We start from the raw sequence: 12775 nt of genomic DNA, 5'->3' as shown, positions 1-12775 counted from the left end.
GACCCAGAAGGTTGCTGCTCAACCGATGGAGAAGAATCAGGTAATACAGAATTCTGGCTAGTTAACAATCGTGGAACAATTGAATCACCAATCTGGTTTCCATGCTCGCCAATGAGGTCGCGCAGCTGCTGTGTAACACTGTCACAACCAACATTGGCAGGAGTGGAAGACTTTGGTTTATTCGACTCATTATCAGACATGTCCGAAATAGTCGCAGAATCAAACACCAAAACACGTGGTTTGCCTACTACAGGCTCAGGTACCCCAAAAAACCCACGACCCCGGCCAATGTGTGGCGTCACTAAATCTTCGTTCCACCCCCCTTCTGCCATATGAAAGGTAGATTGATGAAAACACAAGCAAAAATTACTTCACTGTTATTCACTTTTAAATACAGAAATAAAGAAAACAAATAAAAAAAAGGAAACCTTCAAATATGCGCAAAGTGTAAAGTCCAATGTGTGAGTAATGTAAAGCGAGAGTTCAGTTACTCAGTTCCACGTCCAGACACCACCAGCAAAACGTCAACGATGAAGAGTCTTTGTCCGATGATTTCAGAAGCGTTGTGATTCGGCGTTGTCAAACCCCAGCGATCAGCTACTGCAGATCTGGCGCATCCGGGTCACGGCACCAAATTTATGTAGCATGTCTGGACGGGTCACCCTCACACACACAGAGACCACACGACCACTCTTCGATGAGATTTAGCACTTTCCTTTACTGTAGTGAGAAGAAATAATCAGTGGATCAAAAGGCGACCGCTTCTCCCTCTCTGGCACACTAAGCATATGATGCTAATTAGTTAACGTCACAATGCACATCATTAAGGTCAAATAACACCTCAAAATATACATTTCCATCATAACTAATACAATCAAGTGCTAGTATAGAATAAATCACATTAATCCAGCGATAAATACGCATTTTGGACAAGAAATATCATCATACCAGAGTCAATTACGGGGAGAGCTCAATAATACATGTGCTCCTTAGCCTCGCACACAGGTGGACTGAGGCTATCGCACATCGCACGCGGGGAAAACCCCGGATGTGTTCCACTGATATAATTCCCTCCCCAGACAGAATCCAAAGAAAAAGTTCCCCGAATCTAATATTATGTAATTTTAACCTGCAAACAATAATAAATGAACAAAATTTTGTGGAGTTCACTAACCCATTCTTATTATGAAACTTATAGAATTTATAAAAAATAATAATAATCCAATATAGGAATTAAAAGAAAGCAAATTAAATTCAGTCAATTATACACACCAGTTACACTAGCATGTTTAACAAGTTATTAACATGTTGCAAGCATCATTAACATGCTGTTAGCATGAGTAGCAAGTAAATTGCATGTTGCTAGCATGACTAGTAAGTGACTAGGATGTCGCAAGCATGATTAACAAGCTACTAGCATGTTGCTAGCATGATTAAGATGCTACTTACAAGTTTCTAGCATGATAAGAAAGTGTCTAGGATGTCACTAGTATGATTAGCAAGGTACTAGCATGTTGCTAGCATGGTTAACAAATTACTCACAGGTCACTAGCATGTTTCTAGCATGATTAGCAAGTTACTAGCATGCTAGAAACATGCTAGTGACCTGTGAGTAACTTGCTAACCATGCTAGCAACATGCTAGTTAAGTCACCTTTATTTATATAGCGCATTAAACAAAATACATTGCGTCAACACAACTGAACAACATTCATTAGGAAAACAGTGTGTCAATAATGCAAAATGATAGTTAAAGGCATTACATCATTGAATTCAGTTATGTCATCTCTGTTCAGTTTAAAGTGTCTGTGCATTTATTTGCAATCAAGTCAACGAAATCGCTGTAGATGAAGTGACCCCAACTAAGCAAGCCAGAGGCGTCAGCGGCAAGGAACCGAAACTCCATTGGTGACAGAATGGAGAAAAAAACCTTGGGAGAAACCAGGCTCAGTTGGGGGGCCAGTTCTCCTCTGACCAGACGAAGCCAGTAGTTCAATTCCAGGCTGCAGCAAAGTCAGATTGTGCAGAAGAATCATCTGTTTCCTGTGGTCTTGTCCTGGTGCTCCTCTGAGACAAGGTCTTTACAGGGGATCTGTATCTGGGGCTCTAGTTGTCTAGTTGGTCTCTTAGTTTCCAGTTCCAGTTTTTCCCTTCTTCTCCTCAACAGTTCCTCCTGTTCCTCTAAATCATGTTTCCTTTGCAGCATTTGTTGGGAAGCCAATAAAGCAGCCAGTTCTGCCTCAGCCTTAAGTCGAATGGAGGATCGGCTTGATCAAGACCCATGTGATGTTGATACCGAAGATCTTTTATGGCTTATATTTGAAGCACTATCCATTGGTTGAATTTCATTTTCAAAGTTCCCAGAATCCATTCCTGCTTGTAGATGTACATTAGAGGGCTGAGTATGGTGTGTCGTGGACACCACGTCAACAGAGGGTGAAATATCAGATGCACAAACCCCTTGAGACGTTGCATATATGGCGTCCCCATCCACAGGCTCACAGATATTAGAAAGATCAGTGCAGGGATTCAATTTCCTAGTTTCAGTCGTCCATTGTTGAACGTCATCCACTAAGCCATTATAATGTTTCAAAATGGAGTCAAACCATTCATTTTGTTTATTTTGCTCCTCAAAAGGTAGTAGAGGCAATACTTTTTTATGTAACACAGATGCATCATCCATCAGCAACTGTATCGTTTTCAACATTGAACACACTTGAGACGCATTGTCATCACATATCATCAGCTCTTTCATTGACCCAATCAAATTCTTCACTTTATTCACTTTACTCTTGCGATCCCTTTGCAAGGCTTCAATTTCAGCCACCAAGGCCTTTGCCATGGGTTTACGCTCTTGTTTGCTGCTATCAGCAGCGTGCTCCATATCCTCAGAATTCATTCTCCAACACTACGGACAATGTGAGCTCCATTTCAAACAGCGCGCTCACAGAGCCAAACAATGAATGAACGTAGCTAGGCAGCACGCGAGAGCCCATAAATATGCAAGAGCAACACAAAGCTCGTTCAATCCAATGCCAATCCAACTTCAATCCAATGTAACAACTACAACAGCGTCTTCCACAACAGCAATACAGCGCAATCCATTATAACCGCTGACATACCTCGTTTGCCGTTTGTATGTGCGTCGTGTCCATCAGTCCATTTCACGGTGCACGTCCGCCACAACATGCTGTAAGCAGAAACAGCCGTTTCCAAGTTGCGTCCATAATCCAAAAGTTGTGTAATTTTTCTGTTGACTAAATATAGCGGCAACCTATAGCCGCTGAGAGGCTAAGCAGCAGGAATAATCCTTGACGCGTTTTCGTTCATTGCAAATCCAACAACATTTATTGGCATGATAACAGACCAACTAGAAACGATTGATGATAAACAGTCAACAGAAAGTGAGCACTCCCCGCTACTCACCCCCTCTCTACTACACCTAAACCAAACAGGAAACGCTACCAGGTATATACCCACCGATCCCACGTGACCAAACCACCTGGAAACATACACGCAAAATACAAAATAAAAGACAAGCGTTTTTCTGCACTTAAACTGGCTAAAACCTGATGATTATATTATTTTAAATGAGTCCACCCCCCAAGATTATGTTATAAACATGAGCCACATCTAAAAGTCAAAGGGGGAGGTGTTGCTTCAATTTCTAACAATGTTTTCAGGATTTTTTTTAGAGGGCAGGCTTCAAGTATAACTCGTTTGAAGTAATGGTGCTTCATATAACATTATCCAGAGAAACCAATGTTAATGATAAATCCCCTGTTATGTTTGTACTGGCTACTGTATACAGGTCACCAGGGCACCATACAGACTTTATTAAAGAGTTTGGTGATTTTACATCCGAGTTAGTTCTGGCTGCAGATAAAGTTTTAATAGTTGGTGATTTTAATATCCATGTCGATAATGAAAAAGATGCATTGGGATCAGCATTTATAGACATTCTGAACTCTATTGGTGTTAGACAACATGTTTCAGGACCTACTCATTGTCGAAATCATACTCTAGATTTAAAAAACAGAGGTGTTAATTATAGGACCTAAAAACTCTGCTTGTAATAACCTAGAACACTGTCTAAGACTTGATGGTTGCTCTGTCAGTTCTTCGTCATCAGTTAGGAACCTAGGTGTGCTATTTGATCGCAATTTTTCCTTAGAAAGCCACGTTTCTAGCATTTGTAAAACTGCATTTTTCCATCTCAAAAATATATCTTAATTACGGCCTATGCTCTCAATTAGGGCCTGGATAAACGATTATTTTTTAAACGATTAATCTAGCGATTATTTTTTGATGCAACGATTAATCTAACGATTAATTTTTCCAGACCGATTTGATTTTGACTATCTCCCCATTAATTGACTACTAACAATTTATACATGTTGATTTACATATCTGAATGAAAAAAACATGAATTCCTTAACATTGCAATATATGTTGATTGCTCTTAAAATTACAAAATAAAAGACTGACTAAGAATGCATTACTTTGCACTTGTATAGAGATAGCACTCAATAAAACCTTGAAGCCTTGAAAACACATAGCTTACTGAAACAAGCTTACTGAACACATAGGGCCTAGCTTACTGATGAAAATAACAACAACTTGATGTCTAGCATTCAATAAAAAAGGTCACCCAAAATACTTGTTTAGAGTAATTGAAAGAATACAGTAACCAATGTAAACTTGAGGGCTTTAAGCTAATACAGAGAGTGCTTTTCCAAAAAATAAATAAATAAATAAATAACAGGGGGAGCCAGCAGCCTGTCATGGAGAAAAAAAAATCTCTGAATGCTCCACGTGAAATTTTGGCGTTCCGTCCTTTTTCTATCGTGTCTAATGATTTTGGTTAATATGCACGAGGGAGAGAAAGAGAGAGAGAGAGAGAGAGAGAGAGAGAGAGAGAGAGAGAGAGAGAGCAAGACAGCGCTCGTGTAGTTTGAAGACTGTGAGTGCGCGAGCGCGCGTGAAACTTTTTCTATCGTGTTTAATGATTTTGATTAATATGCACAAGGGAGAGAGAGAGCAAGAAGCGCTCGTGTTGTTTGAAGACTGTGAGTGCGCGTGCACAGCCGGGGCTCTCTCTCATTCTATTCTACATCATTCACCGATCAAATAAGGCTTTGACAGCCGCCAAAAAAAGATCAATGCAGAAAAACCCCTGGAATGGTTATATAACGTTGGACAGAATGTTGATCCGGCCATCGCGTATATTCAGCGCACATAAGGTAAAAGTTTTGCAAACGTCTTTTAGAGAAATAAAAACAGGTCGACGAATCGATGCGCATATTTTGCGTCTACGTATTTTTTGCGTCGACGTCATCGATGACCTCGACGCATTGTCCCAGCCCTACTCTCAATGTCAAATGCAGAAATGTTAATCCATGCATTTATGACCTCAAGATTAGATTATTGTAATGCTTTATTGGGTGGTTGTTCTGCACGCTTAGTAAACAAACTACAGCTAGTCCAAAAGTCAGTCTGTTGTTTGTTATCTGGCTCGGCTCTGTGTTCATCTTCAGTTCTCTCTTCACAGCAGTTCTGTCAGTGTACTGTTTGAGTAAATGAATTACTCCGGGATATTGGTTTGTTTGAACTCAGAGGGAGTGTCAGCAACATTAAAAAAGTTAACAGCTTAAGTCATTTGTGGATTAATGCGTATTAGAGTTGCGAACCGTTTAAAACGATTCAGTTCGATTTGGTGAACTGAATGATTTGTTCGCGAACCAGATATCCAGACTGCTTTGTTTTGAACTCTCTCTCACAACAGACACGGAAGAGAAGACAATGCTGAATAAAGTCGTATTTTTGGACCAAAATGTATTTTCGATGCTTCAACAAATTCTAACTGACCCTCTGATGTCACATGGACTACTTTGATGATGTTTTTCTTACCTTTCTGGACATGGACAGTATACCGTACACACAGTTTCAATGGAGGGACTGAGAGCTCTCGGACTAAATCTAAAATATCTTAAACTGTGTTCTGAAGATAAACGGAGGTCTTACTGGTTTGGAACAACATGAGGGTAAGTTATTAATTACATAAATTTGCTATCTGGGTGAACTAACCCTTTAACGCTGTACTTTGGCACAGGGCAGTGCCATGTGTTTAACTTCTTGTTGTAAACCACAACAACTCCCTCCAAACGGCTATAATATGACCCATCTGGCTCAAAAACTTAAATAATTGTGTTTGTCTGAAAGGAGTTAATGGAGGTTTCCACAGATAGTGGTGTGCTGCTATCGTTGACCAGCTGCTGAGGAGCAAGACAGAGCTTGTTTTTCTCCTCACTGAACCACCTTGCTTTCACCATTTCTGTTCAGATGTCTTCTTTTAGGGTTACTGGTTCAGCTGAGGATGTGCAGTAACTTACAGACCTGATGTGCTCACACTGAGAAGATAAGATGACACTCCTCTGTGCAGCTTTCATGTTTACTTGGCATTCGTTTGATTCACAGTTCATGTTTTGCTGATCTCTCCATGTATTGAAATTAATATGAAGAGCAATACTGTGACCACTTCAACATTTAGCACAGCATATATTCCATTTGTTCTGTCGATACACTGGCTTGCTAGATGAAATCTGGCATTAATGTCCTGACTTGGTGTGTTTACGCTCGATGTGTTTCTTTAGACAGTTTCCAGAGGACTTGAATTCTGGAGAGTTTAACTCCAAACCATCATAAACAGACCTCTGTGCTGCATTTGATGAAATGTTTAATAGGATGTGTGAGACTAAAATGAATTGTGTTCTGTTCTCTTAAGTATACAGAGTTTGTGAATTGATTTTGATGAAGATGATATTATGACAAAATCTTAAATACTATTTCTTGCAAATGTATGATAACAAATACCTCAAGATGTTCATAGCTCCATGGATAACAGCTTTTTAGACATGGGACTGAAGATGTGCATTCACTTTGTCCCGTCTGCTGGGTTTGAAGACACCGGACACACTAAAAGGACAAACAGTGGAAATTGTTGCAAAAAAGGTAAAGCTGTTCCTTTCTGGATTGTTATGTCTATGTGACAATAATAATAATAATAATAATAATAATAATAATGATAAATAATAATATTATCTATATATATTGTGACACTTGTCATCATTTAAAAAAAATACAGTTTCACATTTGAATATTAATGGTATATTAACACATGACCCGAGATCTGTTGCTGGTTATTGTTCATCCCTCTATAGCTCTCTTTATGAATCTAGTTTTAATGAAAAAGATACTTATGATTTCTTAGATAGTCGTAATAATACTAAATCTATAAGTGAAGACAAAAAGCAACTGTGTGATAATTCTGTGTGTATAGAGGAAGTCTTACATGCCATTAAGGATCTTAAGTTAAATAAATCCCTGGTGTGGATGGATCAACTTCTGAATTCTAAAAATCTAAACATTTGGAAGAATGTTTCAACGTCATCATGCGCCGTCATCTTGGGCTGTGCAGCCTGGGCACGGGGGTCAGGTAGCAGAGTTCGCAGGGCAGTGGTCATGCGGAGTGCGGCGGGCTCGCGTTTAGTTTCCCCTTGTCAGGAGGCCATGTGCTCCATGATCTGCTGCTGGATGCTCACTTCGGTGAGGTGTTTTAGCAGGTCTTCCATCTTTGGGGGAGGAGCGCCACCTGGGGAAACAGAAAGTGGACGTGAGCCAAACCAGAAAAGAAAAGTGTCTGTAGCAATCCAAGTGGGGTGATATCAAATGTGGAGAGGTCCTGGTCGGTAACTTCTTCACTGCAATGCCCGCATTCTCCACCAGTGTGACGGGGTGAAGAAGCACACGGATGAGGATGCAGGTGAGGTCCCCGAAGAATGGTTTTTTATTAACCAGTAGCTGGGAGAAATAGCCAACGTGAGTCACTCTCTGTCTCTCTCTCTCTGTCTCTCTCTCTCCCTCTCTCTGTGTATGTATTTAACAAATGTATTACATGTATCTAACTCTGTGATTTTATTTATTTCTCTTGTAGGTTAAATGATCGTGGCTTAACTGAAAAAAGCTGTCCAGCTCTGGCTTCAGTTCTTGGATCAGATACCAATCTGAAAGAGCTGAACATGAACAATAATAATCTTCAGGATTATGCAGTTAAGATGCTCTGCACTGGATTGAAAAATATTAATTGCACATTAGAGATACTGAGGTAAGTTTTGTGACAATCCGTAGTGTTTGGTTAGAAGATCCATCTGTTAACATGGACCTAGATCATTGCCACAGAATTGAGGACAGAACTGCTTTGAGTGAGGGCTGTGATCTTTGAAATTATATTTCTTTCTTCATATTTCCTGGCACTGGCTAATACACTTACATAATTTCTTAAAAATGTCCCAATTTCAAACTTCAGTAATTCCCAGTTATTACAATAATCATAACTCAGTTGAGCTAAATTCAAATAATGTGCAATCAACTTGCGAATGGTCATCTTAACAGATTCGTTGTCCAGAATTGAATTATTAAGTTTCCAGTAAGAGTTATAATGGTTGTTAGAGAAAGATTGTGGACCAACATTAATAGAAACTTATTTATGGTCTATCAATGGCATAAGAAGAATGTGAATTAAAATCTTTTCTTTCTGTAAGCTACAAGAGGCTAGCCAATAATCAATATGAGCATGGCAGTACATGCCTTATTGTTCCATGTAAAGGATTTTAAATTAGGGTATTTCTCCCTCCAAATGTCTTTTAGACCAAATTTCTGCATGAAGGCCTTAAGTCTGATATTGGAAGAAGTTTGAGAACGATGAGGCCATCTGTCAAGGGACTTGTCTAGAGTAATATTAAAATCACTGCCACTTAATAAAAGTGAATTTGGATAAACAATGTGTTAAGCACATTTCTAATTTATCAAATAAGTCTTCGTTTTCAGTTTTAGAGTTGTACCCAGGGCTGGCCCTAGCGTTTTGGGGGCCCTCGGCAGATTTTCACAACCTACAGTTTCACCTAAACACTCACATCCATCCCAATGAACACATCACTGACACCTGACTGTAAAGTTTATTCAATTTGTTTTACTCAATATATTGTTCTTTCAGGATATGGATAGGAAAATATATTTGCGTAGTTGACAAATCTGCAGTAAAAACCCTTTTTTGTAAAACACAATTCTGGCCCTTTAACTAATTAAAGTTGTCCATGGAGTTTATAAACAGGACATGATGTCACACCGGAGGACAACGTTTTCGGTGACAGCGTTTCAAGTTCATATCGCCAATTTCTAAAATAGAGACTTGTAAAATTATGTCTGAGGTATTTATGAACAATTGTATGCTTTTCTTTTTAATTTATAAAAGTTGAAATTTATTGAACATCCTTGAGAAAGTCAAACCATAGGACAATTTAGAGATTTAGATCAAACATTTATAATAACAATAATAATAATAATAATAATAATAATAATAATAATAATAATTATTATTATTATTATTATATTAACAAACTTAGTTTTTATAACAATATGTCCAAGTAAGACAAATACATTTTAAATGATGACAATATTAATTATTATTATTATTACTTGACTTAATCAGTCACTATTTATTATTGGTAAACATGAATAATAATTACAATAAATGTGGTCTACCAGAGACTGTGAACATATACTATTAAACTGTAAAGCATATGAAAGAGAAAGAATGAGATTAATAGAAGAATTAAGTATTCTGAATATCGAAAATATAACAGTTAAGACAATACTAAATAATGCTCCAGCACAGTATGAAGTATATTATGCAAATATGAGCTATTTAAAAGCAGTAGGTTTAATAAATAGGATTTAAAATCACGTAATGAAGTGTACAGAATAATTGTATCATTTTGTTTGTTTAAGGTTTGTTGTAATTAATATCCGTCACCCAATCCAGTAGGAGGCGTAAATTCACCTTTTAAATGGGTTTGTAGCCGCCTTCATAATAGAAGAAGAGGAAGAAGAGGAGGAAGAAGAAGAGTGTTGAAACCGAAAGTAAACGCGAACGTACCCTCGAGAGTAAACGCGCATTTTGAAGAGTTAAAATGCAGAGTTAAAATCCTTCTCTTCTCAGAGTTGACGGTAAGTTGAGTTCTCTGCTTGTAATATCATGTATTATTGTAGAATGTCGCTCTCGTGTTAAACTCTTCACACTTTAACGGATATTTGAGAGAGTTGTTGTGACGCAGTTTAAAATGGATGTAAAGTCAATCAGGAAGTCGAAAATGTTTCCGTGTTGGGATGAAGATTACAACGAAGCTTTGCATGGAGTCAGACACTAAAAAAAGCATGGTTTAATAAAGAGATTGTTCTTGACATGATATGATATATGATATGATATGGGTTAGTCGTGGCCTAATGGTTAGAGAGTCGGACGACGGCACCAGTGTCGGAGCCCGGAATGCTTCAGAGGGGTGGCCAGTAGTTACTTTGGGGTGGCACAAAAAACATAATTTTGCCAACAAACACGGCACTTATCCAACCTTAAAATACGATTTAAAGCATGGTATGTGCCCAAATCACAATGATGTATAACCCAGCTGGCATTTCAACGTTGAAACAACGTTAGGTTCCAGGGTTGAATCAACGTTGAATTACCTTGAATTACCGACGTTGATTCACAGTTGAAATCGCGACGCTGTTTCACCGTCTTACCTTCATCACGGGTGAATTACGGTCGTTCTGCAGACCTTGGATTAACGCTGAATGAGGTGTTGATTTTGAAAAGTTAATCAACGTTGATAACACGATGTTGTTTCACCGTCGCACCTGGCACCATGTATAAATACACATTTGTATGTTCAGTTAGATCCGAGTTTGCATTTAGATCAACACTGTACATGCAAGGCTAAAAATCAAATTACTGGCAGCAATCCCACTGAGCAAAAGTACGTTGAAACGGCGTCTTTTCGAAAGTACGTCCCTCGAAGAGCCAGAATGAAAGTTTTTATGACGTCTTTTTTCGACGTCTTTTGGACGTCCAATATCGACCTCCATAGGACGTCTCTAGGAGGTTAAAATTGAGTTCAGATTTCTGGACAAAATAAACACTCTTAGGCTGCATTCAATTTAATCTCATGTTTATTTCTATGCAATTTATCTTTTTACTTGTAAATAAACTTAAAGAAACATTAAGCACAATGTAAACATAAAAGTGGGCACTTAAAAGTGTCTATAAATATAGTTCTCACTCTCTCAAGTCTGTCTGTACACAGTAGCATTGTCTGTACCTCTGTGTTTTCAGGATGAGCTTCACAGAAACTGAGATGGCAAGTGTTTTAGTTTTTTTTTGGTTTCTTTATTTAACAAAAGATATACTGCTTGTAACTAATGGCACTAGAATTAGTTTATTTTATACATAGCCCTAAATACTTTTATTTTTGTTCTGTTTTGAATAGCATTAAATTTAAATGATTTGAAGTGAGAGAAAACAAAATCTTTACAGTGTTTATAGTTTTTAAGTTTCTTTACATTTGTTTTATTTATCAGTATTTAAATTATTTCTGAAATTAATAGTAAAATGTTTCTTATACACCGATGCAACTTATGTGTTTTTTCCTGACCTGGTGCAACTTAGCCCTATATTGTGCTGTATTATTAAACAAATGTATTATTTAAAAAATGGGGATCATTTAAAAAAACTAAATGAATAAATAAAACAATCATATTATGTTCATTATAACCCACAGTAATTTTAAGCCTTAAAATCTTGTAATTCTGAGGGTGTCCTTGAAAAATCTTCTCTGCTAGGGGTCCCTGGCACCAAAATGTTGTAAATGTCCTGTGCTAGTGGACAGACATCCATATACAGCAGAGTCTGGTGTGGAAGGAGGAACTGTCCTGTCTTCACAATGCTTATTTTTACCTCTGTGGTGAAGATATGATCAGAAAATTCTGCCTGACTGATTTTTTGCCTTTAGTGAATCATTTCAAAACATGATTTTACTTTTTTTTTTTTAAAGTTTAAAGTGGCTAATTTCACAGCTTACCTGTTTTAGTGACCAATTTTAATAACTAAGTTAAAAAGGATCATCATAATTTTACCTCAGACTGTAAATTGAACCACCTAAAATAAACCAGCAGGGATATGAACAATTACAAAAAGAGGAATTTAAAAAAATATATAATCTTTCTAATCCAAATAAATAATTTGAAATATTAATCTGAAGTGAAATTTAACATTAGATTGATAAAATGACGAATAAAAGCACATTTATGCTTACCTTTGGCTCAACACCAGTAGTCAGATGACCGTTACTGTTTGAATTTCCAAGTAACGTTAACGTTAATAAGCTCCGTCCCGTTGTGAAGGTTGTTCGCTAGTCAGGTATCTCTGTAGGTTTATAAAGTGTCCTCAACGTAGAAATAAATAAAAATGTAATAAACTGAATTATTCTTCCGTCTTCGTGATTGTTTGTGCCATCACGTTGACATTTTTTTTTCTGCCATCACGTTTACGTCACTAACGTAGCATCACGTTAACTCTCCCTCGTGGCGAGCGCACGTATACACTGTATTTCATTTCATTTAAATCTACGTGTTAAATATTTGTTTTTTAATATGATATAATACTATTTCAATTTAATTATCTATTTAAATAAACGTTAATATATTTGAATCTATTTAACTTTAATTAACTATATTTAATTTATAGATCTAATACAGATGTAAACTGTGGTTTCTGTCAATGCTATACCACTCAAATAAATAAATAAATAAATCCATGTAAGATTTAATATGGTCACATTATGGTACTTTAATTAGGCCTATGTTTTTAAACATTTATAGATTAC

The 12775-nt window shown here is 37.3% G+C and overlaps 1 long non-coding RNA gene across 2 annotated transcripts; it reads right to left on the bottom strand.

Moving 5' to 3' along the window:
* Nucleotides 1-509: 509 nt before the first annotated feature.
* LOC113040360 (uncharacterized) lies at nucleotides 510-11205 on the bottom strand. 2 transcript variants are annotated; one of them, XR_003275197.1, is made up of 4 exons: nucleotides 10638-11205; nucleotides 7351-7650; nucleotides 6873-6974; nucleotides 510-720 (listed from the first exon to the last, which is right to left on the bottom strand). It is a non-coding gene; the product is annotated as an uncharacterized LOC113040360 (long non-coding RNA). The 2 variants fall into 2 exon arrangements; XR_003275196.1 differs by lacking the exon at nucleotides 510-720 and adding an exon at nucleotides 2093-3189.
* Between the last annotated feature and the right edge of the window lie 1570 nt (nucleotides 11206-12775).

Source organism: Carassius auratus, chromosome 22 (genome assembly GCF_003368295.1).
Source record: "Carassius auratus strain Wakin chromosome 22, ASM336829v1, whole genome shotgun sequence".
NCBI classification, from domain to species: domain Eukaryota; kingdom Metazoa; phylum Chordata; class Actinopteri; order Cypriniformes; family Cyprinidae; genus Carassius; species Carassius auratus.
Note: the sequence above shows the minus strand (reverse complement) of the source record. Positions and strands in the feature narration are given on the sequence as shown.